Genomic DNA, 20,279 nt, shown 5'->3' on the forward strand with positions numbered 1-20,279 from the left:
TTCATAGTGAATTTTTAGCACTTTTTGCAAACTAAAGGTGTTTTCTCTACTTCTAATAATTGCTGTCAACTAACACTGGTCGATATACCGGACACATTCAAAGTCACAGCTCTTTTAATATGTGCTATAACTTGGCTGTGAAGAGCCAAGGCTGAGTAACTCCCTTTTTAATGTGTTATCTGAAGGTCTTTGGGGTTTTTATGTCTGTCGTTACAGCTCTTTATCTTTGTTTGAGCTTATTACATAGTGAAAGGATCCTTTCGGTCCATAAAATAGTAAAAGAAAATACCTTTGTTTGGTCAGATAAAGTCTTTGCAAACCATCATATATTAAGACAGTCACACATTTTTTAAGTTTAATGTTTACACGTGTACAAAATATTACATAGATTTCTGTTTTTGTGATATGAAGCCTGTTTGCTTTTTGGAAAGATACATAAATGCAACATAGCATTTGGATTATGTGCGATAAAAAAAATCAAATTGTGATTTTAGGAACGTGCAAATTAAAAGACAAACTCTTTGTTTATTGTGTTTTTGTTTCTCCATCTTTTCTCCCACTTCCCTCAATAGCCCCCATACCCAATCAGAGTGATTGAGTGTTATTGGTATTTTGATTGATGCTTTAAAAATCACTTTGCCAACAAGATGGCACATATATTATAATATGATCTATTTATCACAACTTATCACAACTATCTTAGCTTTAGGGTTGTGGCGATAATTTCTCAATCACCCAGTTAACTCTAATGCAATCTGGAAATACTGAGTGATGTCCAGAGGGAGAAAACTTAAACCAAACAATTTGAAAATAGAAAATTAATCTCTACATGGGCGAAAACGCTAAGTTTAAAGCATAAAATGATGAACAAAACAAGAATAATAGTTAATAGTGCTCGTAGAAACCAGTGCAAAGTCGAAATGTATATTTCATCCAGCTGCTGCATTCTCCATTTTCATCTTGTTCTTTCTCAATATTTGGACTAAAATATATGAAAATTGTGATGCTGCAATAAGTGCTACAAAAACAAACTTGCACTAAATAAAGCATCAATTATGTACTCCTCAGGTATGTTAAGAAGTGGCTGATGTTTAATGTTTTACTGCTGTTTAATTGTGTCATTATATTGCAGCCTTCTTGATTTCTTCCTCTTCTTCTTGCAGTGATTTATGGTAGCTGATTTGAGAGTTGCCTCCAGCAGCTCTCCAACTTGCTGAAGCAACTTCTAAAATTTGCGCAAAGCAATTAAGTACATAATCTGCTTTTCATTTGCAGTTTTTTTCTTTAAATCTGTCCTAAATTGTGGTGGAAAAAAACAGCTCGTAATTCACTAACGGTTCAATTATATACAAAAAATTAAATAAAAGAATTAGTGGATGCTCTGCAGAACGTAATAACCTGGTCTATGACAGCAGTCTCCTTCATGACCTCTCTCCTATCTAGGCCTCTCTCCCAATGTTTACATCACTTTTTTATAAGTCTGGGATGACATTCACAGACCTACTACAGCCCAAGTTCTGCACATACATACACACATACACTTAGGCAGTTGTGTCTGGACAGCGTCAGGCAACACTTCAAAGTGCAGGATCCCCCTTTTTACAAGCCATATTAGGCTCACATCAAAGCGTGCTCCGCACTTCAGACCAGAGTTTTCTGGTCAGACGAACATCTCTGCTGCACAGTGCAGTGATGAAGCACTGCAGCGCAGCGCGTCACATCTGACCCGAAATCAGACGTGCACGCAGATAATACGGCACGGACTCAAACCAACGTACACATACATATACTTTGGCATTTGAGCTATTGCTATTGCTTTATGAGCCTTAGCTGTGTAAAACATTAACAACTGAAGGAATCTAAGTTTTAATGTCGTGCTTGTTGGGAGTGTGTTTGCTCACGGCATCAGTTACCATGACAAGACTAGTGACAGGGCGAAACCGTCTGAAATGGCAAATTCCTTTCATTAATTTAGATTTCAGTGCTTTTTTCCATGTGTACAGTGTGCCAGAAAACCATGAAGTAAATTCAGAGCAATCTTCTTTTCCCTCCTCCTCCTCCTGTCGGTAATCTCCTGATGAAATGCACTTCAAAGTGTCACGTAAAGCTTTTGCTTAGCCGTTGTTGCTTTAGTGTGTTTCACGCTTGGATTCTCATGCAGTGCATGGTCCTGGTGAAACGCTGGATGCGTCATTAGAGAGAATGCCGTTGTCAGAGCTTTGAGAAACGTGCTTGCAGCCTACATTAGGTCAGTCCAACTGTAGTCACCAAATAAATAATGATGGTCATTACGTAAAATAATGTTGACAAAGGGTGACTATCTGTCTTTTTGACAACAGCCGAGTCCTTTGATAAACATTGCAGCACCCATGACTTCTTACAGATACTGTAGGCTTTGTTCAAAAAAGATTTTTCCCCACTTGAGCATCGGTCTCATTTCAGGTAAAAGCTGATCATGACATGAAGTGTTGTAAATGGTTGAATAGCAAGGCCACTGTGCAAGAGTTTATTCAGTTGTTTTTGCCTTTACTTTACAGGCATTCATGTCATTTGCCCAGTTTTAACTTCTCTTCCCTGAATTTTCATATTTGTCACTAAATCTTCTTGTAGACGTCTCCCTTCAACTGCTATATGCTTTGTTTTGGACTAAGGCATATTATAAAGAGTGCATCAGTAGATATTTTCACTTGGCACGAAATGACAGTGAACTTTCTCTAAATTAAAAGATGTCAAACAGCATTTTTCTTTTTTGCTTTTCACTCACCACTCCTCGCCCCACCAAACAGAACATGTCGTCCACCTATTCATCTACATTTGTTTACTCTTTGTTTCAGACCCAGCTTGTTTTTCCAATGAACGCATTTTAAAGGGAAACTCCCTTCCAAGAAGTTTACTTTGTGCAACCGTACCACCAGGCTTGATGCAAAAGTCCCATAATTCATTCGTTCCTCTCCGTCACAAGGTAGCTGCCACTCACCCCACCCCTCCTCTACCTCTGCACTTGTCTCTGCACAGGTCACCATCCACAGACAAGACACTTTCGTACTGTTGTGTACTCCTTGTTTATGATGAAGAAAATGTTCCCAACATGCAACATAACAGATATAAATACTAATAAATACTCCTACTACTTCTAATCAAAGTGGTATCTCAGTAACGAGCTTGTTTGTTTTTTTTAATTACTACAGAGTATTGCAATTGTTCTGCCATTTTTCAGCAGTTTTTCTTAAAATATCTACTTTACAGATCAATATTTTTGCAAATTACTGCACTGGCAAAAATTTAACTATTGAGTGGTGTTTGAATTATGCTATTTGACAATACAACCAATTAGGTGCAAAGTCATCGATGGCATTGAGTTCAAATTCTGAGACCGGGAATGGAGCACATTAACATCAAAGTAAAAGTTGTGCCTTTTGAAACGTGTTGGCTGCAGCAGAAAAGCACGGTTTTTCCTTTGAAGATGAACATTTTCTGTCTTCCATGCAAACTAGGACACCTCTTTGTGACCACTTTTACCCACAGACTGGCAGCAACAGTTCAAAAACTGGTTGGCAAACACGCATTATTCCCTCCCAGTGGTTGACAGATGGTTGCCGACTGGTATGTATTTTGCTGTCAGGGAAGAGCACTGACACTGATTGAAAGGGGGGCAATAGGGGGGCAAAATATTCACAAAGGCATTATCCTTTTACATCCTTCAAGGGGAAAAAACTCCCTAACATTGTTCAATACAACTCTGGCCTTGTATTAAAGAGTAAGCAAATGTTTTTGATGCAGGGAACACAAAAACTCCCCATTTTTACATTTACGTGCTTTCTTCTACCTCTTCTTCTTCTTCTTCTTTGTCTGTGTGTATAGAATGAGTCACTCCAAGGTGTTTTCAGTGCAGACCAGGCAGAAACTCCTATTCATCAAACAGGTATGTGTGTGTTGTCTTTGCTCACAGAAAGGATGCGGGGAGGGGGGGAAAAGGCTAGTGAGTTATTTTAGCAGTGTTTGGGCTTCCCTCCAAGCCTTCATACCATCCCCGGCCATCCTATCTCCTACGTATGAGGCCTGGGGCTGGTGGGGGGGTGCTGCAGAATCCCTGTCGGATTAACACAAAGTCCTCTAATGGAGCTCGAGGTGGACAGACACTGAACACACCAACAAAATTTAAAGATCACCACTTAAGCTTTAGGTACTTACTTAGATACTCAGGTAGTCTGGCTCCTGGTGTTCAGCACTGTGGTCTGTGTATTCTGATGGATAAATGGTAGTTGTTAAAAATGGAAATGTAAACTACTATAAAAACTTGCCATTATAGCAAGCTATGGCAGGCTCCCTTATATTAATTAAAGTGATTTATTTACTGACCTTTGATTTAAGTTACAATTAGCTCAAATCCCAATCTGATGCAGAATTCTGTCATTTCTGCTGATTCATTTCATTTCCTAACTCAGATATAGAGGCACTTTCTTCTCCGATATTCATTTCTGAAAGTTTTGCATGCCATAAATGTTAAAGCACTCATCGACCAACTTCCTCAAACCACATCACTCCTGGTAAACTGTGAGGAAATCACCATCACCTTCTGTTTGAACAGGGATTTATATCTTCTAAAAAGGACACAGAGGTAAAACGAGATAGGCCACATTGACCAAATACTCCCAGATTCATTCACCCAAACTATCTTTAAGTCATTGAGCATTAACAAGGATCTAATGGGCTAATTGCCATTAGTAACGGTTGTTATCAGTAGGGCTTAGGCGGCCTATCGCCCAGTATGTAGCTTGTGCACATGTGCATGTGTGTTCCTCGCCCTCAGGAGAGGCTCTTGGGTAATCCAGTGTTGACCAGAGGGCTTCGTGGTCCATTACAGGTCACGGCTTGAGACGGAGGGTAAACAAATTCCTAACTAACGAGGGGAGGAGGAGGGAGGAGGCTGGCCTTCACACCCTCCTTCTCCTCCTCCTCATCCCCCATGATGACATGACCCTGCTTGTGTCACAAAGGCAAATCCAGACTTAAATTACTGCTACAGTGGCTGTTGAATAATGGCGATATAATTTATTCAATTTTTTGATTGCATATCTTAGTTTAGACGAGCTAAACTTACAAAATTACTGAATAACAAACTAATGAGGCACTAAATACATCAAGCATAATATCAAACATGCAGAAATCTGGAGAAAATGTTAATAAAATTAATTCATGTTGGTTTTGTTGGATGTATTGTCACCCTCATTAAACTCCTGGAATGTTTTCTGCCTTATTAAGTAAAATTTGGAATAATTGCGTGTATTTTGTTATTTTGCTTTTTTGTAGATCTTCTTGGCAAATTGCTCAGCTACTGCACATTATTAATAAAAAAATCCAAAGGAATGAAGGCGATACAAACTGTCTAAAACAAATACACGCACTGAAGAAATCCCTTTTCTCTTTAATTACAAGTTGAATAACATTAGAAATCTCCGAATATGCACAAAACCTTTTAATAGCTGCTCTCTCAGTCTTCTAACCAGTGACATGTGATGAGTAGCTGGCACTCGGCAGCAGCAGCAGTACAAAGAGCACTTTCTCACACAGCTCTGGACTCATGCACAGACCTGTAAGTGCTTACTGCGCTCTTTTAGACCACATTTACAGAGGATCAGAGAGAACATTTAACTATTTGTGGAGCAAATGCCACCTAAAGGATCTCTAAACAGGGCTAAAGTTGAACGAATATAGGCTCAGTCTGTGAAGTTTTGATCTGCGCTACTGAAGAGTTAAAAGTGTAATCTTTTGTTTTGTGACTCTTTTTTTTTTAACCTTGTTTAGACAGTCAATTAAGGTAAAGACACAAATTTACAGTAAACTGTAATTTTTAGGTACTTTCCAGAAACCATGATTGGTAAATTCATGACTTGTAATAAAGTGAAACAATGAATAAAAAGGGTTTGTTAAATACACAAAACTCTCTTTAGCGGCCAACAAGTCTGCTCAGGATCAGACATGTTGGTTTTACTTTAACTGTATTATAAATAAACCACCACATAAGTAGGTATTTTGTTTATCTTGACTTTGAACCTATTGTTGTTTTTAATATTCTTTAACATCTAATTTATTATCTCAATTAATCAGTAAGTCCTTTAAATTCCAATATGATGATCCATCCATCTTTTTTGCCAGGTATCTGGATCCGGGTCCTTGAGGCAGATCTAAGCAAAGATGCCCAGACCTCCCACTCCCCAGCCATTTCCTCCAGCTTTTCGGGGGGGCACCAAGATACTAACTGGAAAACATCACCTAGGAGGCAGCAAGATGCCTAGTGAGATGCCTTTACCACTTTAACTGAGTCTTTTTGATCTGAAAGTCCTTTCAAATGACCAAGCTCCTCACCCTATCTCTGTTATGACCTCATTATTTGAGTCTCTATCCACAGGTTGCTGTAAGTTTAGTGGTTAGTGTACATTTTCCAAAAACCCAAATATATTCGATTCACAATCGTCAAATAAAGAAAGATAAAATGTGTATTATGGTTATTTAGAGTCAAAAGCATTTAGACCACATTGAAAAGGGAATCAGCAACATATTTATGTACTGAAAAGCTTCTTTTTTGTGTGCATGCATTATCTTACTGTGAAAACATTACACGGGAGAGAAATTTGGCCTCTTGGCGGCAAACTCAGCCATCAGGAGGTGAACTTTGCAGAAACCTTTCAGTGTGAATTGAAAATGCTCTTAAGCCTGTTCTGCACACAAGCTGACACTTCCTCTTTTCCTCAGCTTCACCCCTGGTTTACACAAGCAGCTGCTGACAGTGGATTGCTTCCTCCACGCTAAAATGCAGATCAGATAAGGACAACAGTCCCGCTCTCACTAAGACCTTCGAAAACACTAACTCACAAATCCATCCTCTCAGACATTGACAACAGTGGGAAGTGGCGGAGTTGCACAACAATCTGCCATCTCATCATCTTTAACGCATGATGTGCTGCTACAACATGGCAGTATCCCATCAGTAAGCAGCGATGATACAAACTGATTTGGTAACGTTGTGTTCAAGGAAGTTAAGCAAATAAGTTTGTTAATGATGAGTTCCCTTTTTAGAAATAAAATGAGTTACAGTTACAAAATACATGATTGATGTGTTTTTGTGTGTTTGTGTCTAAATAATCCACAGTAAGAGATGCATCACTGCTCCTTATTCTTGGACTCTTCCATTTGAGTAGCTTTGTATGATACATGATTTAAAATAATCCTTATTATTCCTGCCATCCCCTCAACTCATCGTCTGTATGAAATGATCCCTTATCATATCCTCTACCTCTACCAACATTCTTCTGATTGGCTGCCCCTAACGAATAAAGGTTTGAACAGCAGGTGAGTGGAGCTGCTGTGGTTGTAGCCAGAGCTGTGTGCTTGGGGTAACTATTTTAATGCTGTTCTTTGTATGTCTGTCATTGATGACACATAGCATTGTGTCAACAAATACAGTTTCACATGACTCTGTGCAGTTGCAGAGCTGTGAAAAAGTATTTGCCCCGGATCTTACGTATTTCAGATCATCGAACAAATGTTTTCACCCTTTCTTACCACCTGACATCTTATCCTCTTAATTTTGATGAACCTCAACTGTTGTACCTAGCCTGGATTTATACATATAGCTGGCAATGGCTAATCCTGAGTTCCCCTAACTATGACTGTCTAATTTCACATAACTTTATAGCTTGTCAAAGAAGGCCAGCACACTATAATATGTTTTCACACCACTTTACAATTGTTCTTGTTGTTGACTTTATGTCATTTTACCAAATAAAGTCTCAAATAATCATAAATAGCCCACTGCAAACTAGTTCATTAAAGGCTAATTGTTATTTACCTACTTAACTGACCTACTTATTATAAGGCCTAAATATGTTTTGCAGCTCCAAAAAGATATTTTGACTCTTTTGATAGTAAAGGTTGGCAATCTGTGCTCTAACATTAGTTTAAAAAATTTTATTGATAAAATTCAATGAACAACAATTAAAATTTCCTTCCTCAGCTGTACATTATGTTTGTGTCTTAAAAGCAGATATTGTGCATTTGAAAGCACTGGGGTAAATGAGTAAACATGATAAAAAATTTTCTGCTTGACATCAGTAATCATGTCATCAGCGTCAGTAACATTGACTCTAGATAGTGAAACAAGTCGCTTACAGACCGTTAAACACAGATCATATCTTCAAGATTGACACACTAGCTTTAAGGCCTTAAATACTCATTAAAAGAAACATATTTTACTTTATTGCACCGCACAGACATGCAGATTTTCTAACACACACTTGTCCCAAACGATGAGGCATAACTTGAGCTCCTGTCTAAGTTTTTAGGCAGCGCACAAGCCGGACGCCCCGGAGCCATGCCTCCCACTGACGCCAAACATCATACTTACATGTCACATGTGTCAGTTTCATTTTAACACCTTGGGCAGGTTATGGGTGGAAAAACAGCAGTCCGACTGACAGACGGACCAGTTTGACCTGACTTTCACAGCAAAAGCTGTGACGCATGAGCAAAATATTGAGGTAATGTCAACCCGGGCCTCTGGGATTTGTTAACTTAGTCTGTGTACATTATTTAACCATGTAGTATAATTGTACACACATATGAAGACAAATAGTACAATTAGAGCTATCAATCGTAAAACTTTTCATAGATTTTATTATCTTTATTTTCTAATTAGACTAGAAGACTTTTTTTGTGTGTCAACCATTTTTCATTGATAACAAATGTAACATAATGTATCGTTTTATTGGCAAGATAAGTCACTTTTTCAGTCAAAAGACAATTATTTAACAAGGGATCTGAGGACACACACAGACACACGCACGCACACAAACCCCATTTGTTTTTTAGATGTTTAGTAAAACTTTTTACTCATTATGTTGCATTTCATTTCCACAGTGACATAGTTGTTTTTGAAATGTTATGATTTTTAATGCCCAATTGTAAACATAATAAAATACTACACCATAAAAATGTAGATGTGTGTAAGTACACCATAACAAATGTCCCTGTTAAATGACAGTAAAACACTGACAATGAAAACTAGTGTTGCCATCCTTTAACTTTTATAGCCACAGTAAAAATACTGTAATGTGTTATAAAAAGTGTAACCTTTAGCAAATAATACTATAAGCTGTTTGGTTGTTATTACACTGTTATTCTTATTTTATTGTTCTATGGTAATCTCCATAAACAGTTCATAATAGTAAAACATATAAAAGTATTTCATCTAGATGTATAAAAACACCATGACTTGTGTCTTGGTCTAAAGTGCTTTGGGTTTATAGGCTAAAGTGCTCTATGAATTTATGGTTAAATATCACTTATAGTTTAAAGGCTTGGTACTCTTTGTTCTTTTTAAATGCACATAAAGAAATTTGTATTGCAGTACAAATCAGAAAAGTGTAACATGACAGAGGTTTCCTTTGATTGCACAAACATTGTGTAAGCGTAGGTAATGCGGATTATCGGTATTGATTTGTAAATAACTAGACATAAAGCTTGAGTTTATTATATAATTATAATATACTACAGTATATTTCTAACTAACTAGGTAGCTCATTCTCTTGAAAATACTTTAAAAGCAACAACACATTTTGGAGTCAACTTTAAAGAAATGCAGATGTAAAAGTGAGGTCAGAGGTCAACTGTGGCATGATATTTGAACATAAATGTGATATTTAGAATCCCCACACACCAGTATCATTTCCTAAATGTTACAAATACAAAAAAAAATTATAATTCTAAAAAAAAATTTAATGAAAGCTTGACCTTGTTTGACATTGAAGAAGAGGTCAGAGGTCCAACGTAATGAGGTATTTAGAATCCCTGTATATCCCCATATACCTACATGTTGTCAATTCAAGCAATGGCAATAAGAAACAGTTTAAATAGCTCGATTATCCTTCAGGTAAATCTGTTGACCTTAAAGGAGAGATCAGAGGTCAGCTGTGACATGATATTTGAATTCTTTATACTTAATTCAATACTTTTAATGTGTTGACAATTCATAGCGCACTTATAAGAATCACAGTTTTTAAGCTATTAGCCTTTTTGTCAATTTTCGACCAATAAATCGTCAAGTTGAGCTTGATGACCTCGGTGGCTCGAGCCATATTTCAATTAATTAACATGACCCCACTCCCTGCAAAGTTTTATATTATATTATTCATTCAAAACTTTTTGAGCTATCAACAGAATGATGACACACACGCACACAAACGCTACCAGAAACAAAACAACTGATATGAACTTTAACCTTTGTATTCGTATGTATTTTTGGCCTCGATCAGAAGGAGCCGTGTTTAATGTTTTCTGTTATCCATACTTTTTAAATGTTTGGTCAATGAAGTCAAGAACCGTCATGCAACATATTGCTCAGATTTATGAGAGTTATGAGTTGACTAAAGCAACAAAGAGTGACGTCAGTATGAAAACAATCCTGTGGTATAATGTATAATTATAAGATTTGAAATGGCTCGATTGTATTTAAAAAAAGAGCAGCACAATATTTCAAATCCCCCAAAATTCTCTGTATTCTCACAGCTAAGATGTAGTTGTCTTTCCTTTAAGGGTTACTATAAAATGAACAGGTAACTGATCCTGTCGTGTTAGCAGGTTGCAAAGCCGCAACTTAATTTAACCTTTGATCTCTCGTTGCCGGTTTAGATCATGCAGGGTTTTTTGTATCTCTCATGACAAAACAAACTGAACATCATCACTATCCAAACATTAGAGCAGGTTGCACTTTCTGCTTTAATGACAGAAGACATCAACGGGGAGTCAAACACACCTGCATACACGAGGTATCAGCAGCAAAGATCTTCATGTAATAAACCTCCAAACAAAACCACATTTTTTCATGACAGATCACAGATTAAAGGCCTCTTTTCCTGGCATGTAGGTCATTACATTGATCAATAACCAGCACATGCAAATTCTCCTCTGACACAAACCCAGCGAGTGAACAAATGCTTAGTATCGATTACCACAGATCCCAACCCCAAATTAACAGCCGAGGTGTTTATCACGATGGCCTCCTGTGTGTCCACTGCAGTTCCTGTCGCAACACAACGCAGGGGAGGTAAACATTGACTAAGAGTCAACAACACCAAAGACCGCTCGACAAACAGAACTCACACAGGTATGCATATAAAACTACGAGCAGGAATGTCACAGGTGAAGGCAAGCTGTTTGAGAATGAGTGACAATGAGGGGTTAATGTTTTGGCTTTTTAGGTCAAACCAAACACCAAATGTGCGACATTTATATAAGAATGTTTAGATCAGCTGCTTGTAAAACCATTTCTGTTATGACATTTTTTTACTATGAGACAAATTTTCATATATTATAATAAAGATTTTTTTTGGTTCTTTTAAAAAAAGAAATGGGGTAAACAAAGAAAAGAATTTAGTTTAGGTTCTATTTCCCTTTCCAGGAAATAGATATAGAGCTGAAAAGAGATATGGTTAGGATTAATAATCCCAGATTTTTTTTATTTTTATTACAGATTAAATATCAGATAAACATTATGCTCATCGTTTGTTTGTTTTTATTTCACTTTTACTTTACTTTTTTACTCTTGTATTTCCTCAATGATACTAAAACAGATACTAATAAACTTGAACCCAACTTTCTACAAATAATGACATCACAGGTGATGTGCAAGCAGCATATAATTGCTCATAGTTACATGTGAGCTCTAGTTACACCTCCAGTTTTCACCTTTAGATTGTGTAAAATTTTTCATGGTGGAAACCTGTTAAAACAGCTTTCCAACATGTGTTTGCTATTGTAAAACTGCCTGTTTGAACCCAAAACATAATCTTTCCCAGTGGCTTTGTTTCTGAAACATAACCGAACAACGAGAAAAAACCCAACTTAAAAATAGTTCCAGGCCTGATTTGAACCCCAGGCTTTTGGTCAAAATTCAAATTTGACACTAAAACATTGAAAAAGGATTTTATCATTATCTGGTGAATATGTGGTGTATTAACTATTGGCCTATCTCCTGTAAAAGCTCAACTCTTTCACAGTAATCTAGATGGTTTCTCAAAGATAATTCCTGAAATGCTACCATGTAACAGCAAAGTGGAGCAGATGAATGATTAGTACACAATACTGATGCTCAAAATTCATTAGCTAAAGACTCCATTAAAAAAAGTTTCTTCTCTTTATTATCTTTGTATCCAACAAACAAATCAGTCTCGTCTGTTTGCTCACCTAATTGCACGGCAAACATTGCGAGAGAAGACCAGAGCTTTTACCACCTCCTAGCAGCACATCTAACCTTGTTAGACATGGACGAAGCCCTTGTTAAATAAATATCTGCACATAGTGACACAGACAGAAGGCATAACAGCACAGATTTCGCATCGCTGCATTTCACTGTCAACATATCGTTTCTCCCCTCAGATAACATGTGTTGTTGATAAGAAGTTAATACACACACGTGCAGAAGGATTCCCTAGATTATTTCCTCCTGTGTGTGTTTGCGTGTGTGCTAACAAAGTGTCAGTGGTTGCTCTGCTATAATCAAATGGTGAAGTTACCGTCTCTCTCTCTCTCTTATTCAGGGGCTGGCTGAGAGAGATGAAACAAATCTCATAAATACTATCATTGAGGAAGGGAATGTACCTTAACATGGTAACTCTAGAGTCTGCTGCAGCACAGCCAATGTGGACCAGCTGTGCAGACTAATCTGTTACCTTACAGAGGCTTTGGGGCGACCATGTCAAATTTAATTGAGCATTAATTATAAACAGTGCAATTTCCCGCCGAGGTCGGCTTGGTGCATGATTGGGGGGGCACCTCTCTTTGGATTCTTTGGGTCTGAAGCTCTTCTGATTACCCCTCCTTTTGGTCGCTCACACTCTTTCTCCCACTGACTCTCATTGGTCCTTTTGCTATGTTTATGTCTCATCATGTTATGCAAAGGCTTGGAAATTTGTGGCAAGGCTCTAATGTGTTTGTTGGCTGAAGTGTTGCGTCACAATTTCAGTGAAATATCTGGAACTAAATATATAGCAAATATTGGACTACAGTGGATTGCAGTAACTCTTTAAAACCTGAACCATGAAATAATTGCCAGAAAGTGAGGATGTTTATTGATTCTTCTGACAAATAAAAAAAAAAACCCCAGACAGTGTATCAAATATGATACACTAGGTATTAAGTTGTTAATCTAAATACCTGAGAAATTAAACATATTCAGCCTTTTTCATTCAGTAAACATTACACCGCTGCATCAGCCCATGTGCTTTCTTTGTGAAGAGGTTAGAGTGATGATGCTTGCACTTCGTTCGTGTACAATTAATGCCCTTCTACTCAATTTGCTGCACCCAAGTCTCCGAGTCATGACAAGCTGAAATGCATGCGGGCGTCCACACAAAAATTTGCATATAGCCTGTGATGATGAAATGTGCTCGTCTTGCTGGTTTGCAGTTTATTTTACCCACCACATGTCTAATCATGAAAAGAAGAGTCATGGCCAAAAGTACTGGCAAAAATCTTGTGTTTCAGACGTTGCACCACTTCAGGTTTAATTCTGAAGATTTTTTTACGTTTCTATGATTTTGTGAGGAACAAAAGTGTCAGTATTTACAGCGTTGACCTTTGCTGGATATCAGCTTTTGAGCCACATCTTGACTGATGGCGATCCATATTTGCCTTACCCGTACTCCAAGTTAATCACAGTTTGTGAGTTCTGGGGGTTTCTCTTGCCCACCTGCTTTTTCAGGTCCAACCAACACAAATTTCATCAAAGACCAACTTTTTCGATGATCTGGGAGCAATTTGGTGACTATGTGCATTTTCCAGCATGATGCAACACCATGTGACAAGGGAAAAGTGATAAGTGGCTCGGAGATCAACAAATCAGCATTTTGGATTCATGGAAACTCCCCAGATCTTAATGTGACTGAGAATGTGTGATCAATTCTTAAAAAGCCAAATACTTTCAGTCAGAAGCAATGTAGCTGCTTAAAGGTTTTTAGCTTGGTTGTCATAGGCTATGCTCATTATTCTCAATTTATACAGTAAGTGGTGCTGCTGTTTCTAAATAGATTGTTTATTTGTCTTTATAGCTTAAAAGCCTTTCAGAAATCACGTTGTGCAGGGGGAGTTGAAGAGGTTGGGGGATAGCGACACAGAGTCCTCTTTATTCTTCTGTTCAGTGTTTAGGAAACTAACTGCAATGGTCTGTTTTGTGTTATGGTAACACCAGGCCACAGATATATGAGGTATCTGCTAAATAATACAGATGCAAATGCAGCAACACACACACCACACACAGACAGATACAGTGTAGTGTGACAGGGTGTCGATCATCTCTTATCAGCTTGTTCTCTTTAACTGTGTTTGACCCAGACCTCTGCTGTATGTGTGTATACACTCCAATCTTTTATATATATATATATATATGTATATATAGTAAGAGAGTATTATGAGAGAACACGTCACTTGGTGAATGGCTGGGAGTCACTGCAAAACTTTCCATATGATGAAATTATGAAAATTACTCATCTTGCTGATTTTATTTTGCTCACCACGTCTAACCATGATAAAGATGTTGATGGCAGAGTCATGGCCAAAAGTTTTAGCAGTGGGACAAATCTTGTGTTTCATACACTGAAACACTTCAGGTTCAGTTTTACATGTTTCAATGATATAGTGAGGAACAAAAGAGTCGGTGTTTACCCTTGCTGTTTATCAGCTTCTGAGCCACATCCTGACTGATGGTGATCCATTTCTGCCTGCAGGTTGTCATGGCTTATGCTCATTATGCTCAATTTATACAGTAAGTGGTGCTGGTGCTGTTTTCTAAATAGATTGTTTATTTGTCTTTAGCTTCAAAGTCATGAGATCGCGTTGTGCAGGGGGCGCTGAAGAGGTTGGGGATAGAGACACAGAGTCCTCTTTATTCTTCTGTTCAGTGTTTATGAAACTAACTGCAACGGTCTGTTTTGTGTTATGGTAGCACTGGGCGTACAGGAATATGAGGCATCTGCTGATTAATACAGATGCAAATACAACAACACTCACACCACACACAGACAGATACAGTGTAGTGTGACACGGTGTCGATCATCTCTTATCAGCTTGTTCTTCTTAACTTATGTGTTTGTAAATATGAAGGCATGCTGGCTCGGACGTCGCCCGGATCAACAAGGTCCGCGTCAGGTGTTGAGGAACCAGGGCACCCTGACGAAAAGTGGGCTACTGGAACAAGAAGGCATCGGTGGGCAAGAGACGAAAACAGGGCGTTGTTGGAATGCTACTACGCAAGTAACCCCGGCGGAAGGGGCTACATGAATAATAAGAAATACAGCAAGCTGTCCTTACCTGAGGCCTTGGAAACTGCCAAGCAAAGACTCATAGCCTTGGCCAGCCGCTTGAGGAGGTACACCAGAGAGATAGAAGGCAGGAGAATAAACCAGCTGTTCTCCACAGAACCAGCAAAGGTGTACTCTCAGTGGCAAGGGAACAATAATAATAAGAGAACAGCACCACCAAGGCTGGAGACGGAGCAATACTGGAAGAGCATATGGGAGAAGGACACAACCCATAACGGCAATGCTCAGTGGCTAGTGGATCTGAGGGCAGACCACAGCGACCTCCCTGAGGACAGTGGCAGATATCCAAGAAAGGGTCTCCAGTATGAAGAGTTGGACAGCACCAGGGCCCTACTGGCTAAAGAAGCTGACTGCACTCCACGAGCGTCTGGCATGAACCAGCTGCTAGTTAACGAGAGACACCCGGAATGGCTAACCGAAGGTCGGACGGTCCTGATCCCCAAGAAGGGACCGGTCCCCTCCAACTATCGACCAATAACCTGCCTCAGTACTACATGGAAGCTCCTGTCAGGCATCATATCGGCAAAGATGAACAGGCACATGGGTCAATACATGAGCGGGACACAGAAAGGGATTGGCAAGAATACCAGAGGCGCAAAACACCAGCTACTGGTAGACAGAACAGTCAGCTGAGACTGCAAGACCAGACTGACCAACCTGTGCACTGCCTGGATTGATTACAAGAAGGCCTATGACTCAATGCCCCACAACTGGATACTGGAATGCTTAGAATTATACAAGATCAATGGGACCCTAAGAGCCTTCATCAGGAACTCAATGGGGATGTGGCGTACAACACTAGAGGCCAACTCCAAGCCCATAGCACAAGTCACCATCAAGTGCGGGATCTACTAAGGAGATGCTCTGTCCCCACTGCTGTTCTGCATAGGCCTGAACCTCCTCAGTGAGATCATTAACAAGACTGGCTACGGATACCGACTACGGAACGGAGCAGTTGTCAGCCACCTCCTGTACATGGATGACATCAAGCTGTATGCCAAGAGTGAACGAGACATCGATTCACTGATCCATACTACCAGGCTATACAGCAATGACATTGGAATGTCGTTCGGACTGGAGAAGTGTAGTCGGATGGTAACAAAGAGAGGGAAGGTAGTCAGAACTGAGGGGATTGAACTACCAGAAGGCAACATTGCAGACATAGAGGACAGTTACAAGTACCTGGGGATCCTGCAGGTGAATGGGAACCATGAAGAGGCCGCTAGAAAAGCTGCAACCACCAAGTACCTGCAGAGGGTCAGGCAAGTCCTGAGGAGTCAGCTGAATGGTAAGAACAAGATCCGGGCCATCAACACGTACGCCCTGCCCGTGATCAGGTACCCTGCTGGGGTAATAGGCTGGCCAAAGGAGGAGATAGAAGCCACTGACATAAAGACAAGAAAGCTCCTTACCATGCATGGAGGGTTTCACCCCAAGTCCAGCACCCTGAGGCTGTACGCTAAGTGGAAGGAAGGGGGCCGGGGACTGGTGAGTGTCAGCACCACAGTCCAGGATGAGACAACGAACATCCAAGAATACATTGGGAAGATGGCCCCAACTGACCGAGTGCTCAGTGAATACCTCAGGCAGCAGAAACCCAAGAAAGAGGAGGGAGACGAGGAACCATCATGGAAGGACAGGCCCCTGCACGGTATGTACCACCGGCAGATAGAGGAGGTGGCTGATATCCAGAAATCCTGGACAAAGCTGGACTGAAAGACAGCACAGAGGCACTAATCATGGCAGCACAAGAACAAGCTCTGAGCACAAGATCCATAGAGGCTGGGGTCTATCACACCAGGCAAGACCCCAGGTGCAGGCTGTGTAAAGATGCCCCAGAGACAATCCAGCACATAACAGCAGGGTGCAAGATGCTAGCAGGCAAGGCATACATGGAACGCCATAACCAAGTGGCCGACATAGTGTACAGGAACATCTGTGCCGAGTATAATCTGGAAGTCCCGAGGTCAAAATGGGAGATGCCCCCAAGGGTGGTGGAGAATGACCGAGCTAAGATCCTGTGGGACTTCCAGATACAGACGGACAAAATGGTGGTGGCTAACCAACCGGACATAGTGGTGGTAGACAAACAGAAGAAGACGGCCGTAGTGATCGATGTAGCGGTTCCGAATGACAGCAATATCAGGAAGAAGGAACACGAGAAGCTGGAGAAATACCAAGGGCTCAGAGAAGAGCTCGAGAGGATGTGGAGGGTGAAGGTAACGGTGGTCCCCGTGGTAATCGGAGCACTAGGTGCGGTGACTCCCAAGCTAGGCGAGTGGCTCCAGCAGATCCCGGGAATAACATCGGAGATCTCTGTCCAGAAGAGCGCAGTCCTGGGAACAGCTAAGATACTTACTGCGCAGGACCCTCAAGCTCCCAGGCCTCTGGTAGAGGACCCGAGCTTGAAGGATAAACCGCCCGCAGGGGCGTGCTGGGTGTTTTTTTTTATACATATATATATATATGTATATATATATATATATATATATATATATATATATATATATATATATATATGCCCACTTCTTCTTGCAGAGAGATTCAGTGTGAACTCAGTTGGTCTGTGGACAGACAGACTATTGCACTGTTGTCACCAAATGGGTTACTGTAGCAGCTGTGAGGGAGTTTACCTCAGCAACTGCTATTTCCTATGTAACATGTAGATGAAGTGGAACACCAGTATTAGCAACTGACTTCAAAGCACTTAAAAAAAAACAACCCTTTTCCTCATATAGTGGCTCCACAGTGTAGTGGTTTATCCATTTGCCTAATGAGTGAAAGATCCCTGTTTGATCCTGGGAAGATACACAAATCCCTTTGGAGTTGTGTTGGGAAGGGTATCCAGAATAAAAATGTAGTGACCCCCTTGTGAGTAGAAGAGAAGCCTAAATGTCGTCCCTATTCATCACATACTCTCTGCCTTTTTTGGGTCAGCAGTTAGGCATCTATGAGCATTTTTCAATGGCAGCCCTCTGAATACAGGGTCTCACCTGATCTTGATTCCTCTAGTAACATGAAGATGTGTCTACATTTCTTTTGCATATAATGCTCCATTTTTAATCCTGGATTTTGAATCGTGTCCTTCAGCAGAAAGCTGAACATTTTACAGGGGTTTATGAAGACTGAATTTAAAGACAGAAATTGTTTTATCCGTAATTGAAGCCACTCATAATTTCCCAGCTTCTTCTCATTAGAGTGATAGTGAGAGCGTGCGGTGTGGTGACGGGTGGGGTGAGCAAGTCTGAGGAAATGAGAAAAGGATGAATTGATGGTTAGAGGGCTGAAAGAGAGAGGACAGAGGGTGGGAGGAAAGGCAGTGTTGGTTTATCTTGACCAGCTTTGAGTGGTTGCCCCCTCAGTCAAATATACACGTCTGACCCAGACGCTTTCATCGCTTTCATCTCCCCTCACAGAGAGAGATGGAGTCACGCTGCTGGCCCAGATTATACAGTGAAAAACAAGCTGTCCTCGGCTAAAGTATGCTGGGATCGCTGGCTGACACGAGAGGGGTAAATGGGAGGGTGTCATAGTATAAACACAACTCAATCCTCAGAGGCCATCAGAAGAGGGAAGTCGAACTCAGTGTAGCATGCGCCCATTTACACCATTAATGTGATCCTCTCTCACTAGGTGAGCAGCGAGAAGCACTAAAGTTAGCGTTGCTTGTCGCTCCTGGGAAGGAAAACATCATCAGATTTAAAAAATCAAACAATTTTGTCTTTCCTTGTTGGAAACAGTTCAGTAATATAACATGGTTTTGTGCCCCGGAGCTCTTGATTTGATCGACGATGTGGTTTCCACGCAGGCCGGTTTTGTCAAAGCACAAAACTTTCTCTGTCTGTCCGCAGTGTTTGTTTACATTACGCCTGGTAACAAATAGACATTTCGCAAACAAAACCATAGGATCATTTTACTAAGCCAACTGTATTCTGGCTGATGCGGGATATTATAATGTCTGCTACCGGCTCTGCAGAGCAGGTGGGTTTGCACAAAAAAAATGGCGTGATTTGGCAATAGGAAACATGAATGTGATTTTTGCTACATTTTACTTGTTTCTGTTTGTAAAATTGTTCATTTTAACCTGTTAAAGCTTTTAAAATGATTCAGGAACAATCTCAGAATAACATATGACTTCGTAGACTGTGCGGATCATGGTAAGGGATTTTAGAAAAATATTGTTGACACAGTACTCCGGCATCAGTTGTTATAGCAAATGGCGTACTCCATGTTTACCTTCAAATCACAAAGGCATCTGTTGGCCATGGGATTTACCACTTTTGTCCATTCAGAACCAATAAGGAAATAGAATGACTTTGTTTTCTCTGCTTCACTTATTTAATTTCTAATCCCAATTTAAATATGACTCTACACAATTACTGGCCAAGGAGTCGTTCCATTGTGCGTCTTCGTCTACTGTTTATTTCTACTCACTTGAGGCAGAGCGGTTGAAATGGTCAACAAGTTAGTGCTTTCCACTTCTAATGCAACAATGGTTTCTTTTAACCATGACTGAGAGTGACTGAGTGCATTAATAAGCTCTCTGTTTTAACATGAAACTTTCCTGTGCATTTGGTCTGAACAGAGCTTAACATTTTGAGACATTAAATGGAACTTTATTGAGGTTTGTAATGGAAAATAAGGGTCTGATTACTGTATGATGCTAGTGCATGAATGATTTGCACAGTGCACTCGATGTGTTTCTGAGTCCTGATTCTTTATTGAGTTTAGTAGAAATTTTGGAGTATTCCTCTACGGTTACTTGGGGGACGGGGTCAAGTGAAGCAACGTCTGTGCAGTTGTGTTGAGAAAATTTAATGAGTTTAATGCTCTTTTGCCAAAACTTGAACTTCATCTGAAAACCTTTTAACCCTCAAAAAAGTAGTGACAAAAATGACCAAGATGGTG

This window comes from Astatotilapia calliptera, chromosome 10 (assembly GCF_900246225.1).
Source record: "Astatotilapia calliptera chromosome 10, fAstCal1.2, whole genome shotgun sequence".
Lineage (NCBI taxonomy): Eukaryota > Metazoa > Chordata > Actinopteri > Cichliformes > Cichlidae > Astatotilapia > Astatotilapia calliptera.